This window comes from Priapulus caudatus, unplaced genomic scaffold (assembly GCF_000485595.1).
Source record: "Priapulus caudatus unplaced genomic scaffold, Priapulus_caudatus-5.0.1 Scaffold30, whole genome shotgun sequence".
In the NCBI taxonomy this organism is placed as follows: domain Eukaryota; kingdom Metazoa; phylum Priapulida; class Priapulimorpha; order Priapulimorphida; family Priapulidae; genus Priapulus; species Priapulus caudatus.
The window spans coordinates 588074-588548 of NW_014577091.1; positions in this window are offsets into that span (position 1 = coordinate 588074).

Consider the following 475-nt stretch of genomic DNA (forward strand, 5'->3'; position numbering starts at 1 on the left):
ACGCGAGCGCGCACCCACGCACACCCACGCACCCAACCACACACACCACGCGCGCACGCACGCACACCCACGCACCCAACCACACACACCACGCGCGCACGCACGCACACCCACGCACCCAACCACACACACCACGCACGCATGCACGCACGCGCACGCACCCAATCACACACACCACGCGCGCACGCACGCACACCCACGCACCCAACCACGTACACCACGCGCGCACGCACGCACACGCACGCACCCAACCACACACACCGCGCGCGCACCCACGCACACCCACGCACCCAACCACACACACCACGCGCGCGCGCACGCACGCACACACACGTACCCAACCACACACACCACGCACGCACGCACGCACGCACGCACGCACACCCACGCACCCAACCACACAAACAACACACAGCAAACTGCCCGATACAATACTTAGTCCGCCGATACATACCACACAAAATCGTTCGAAAAC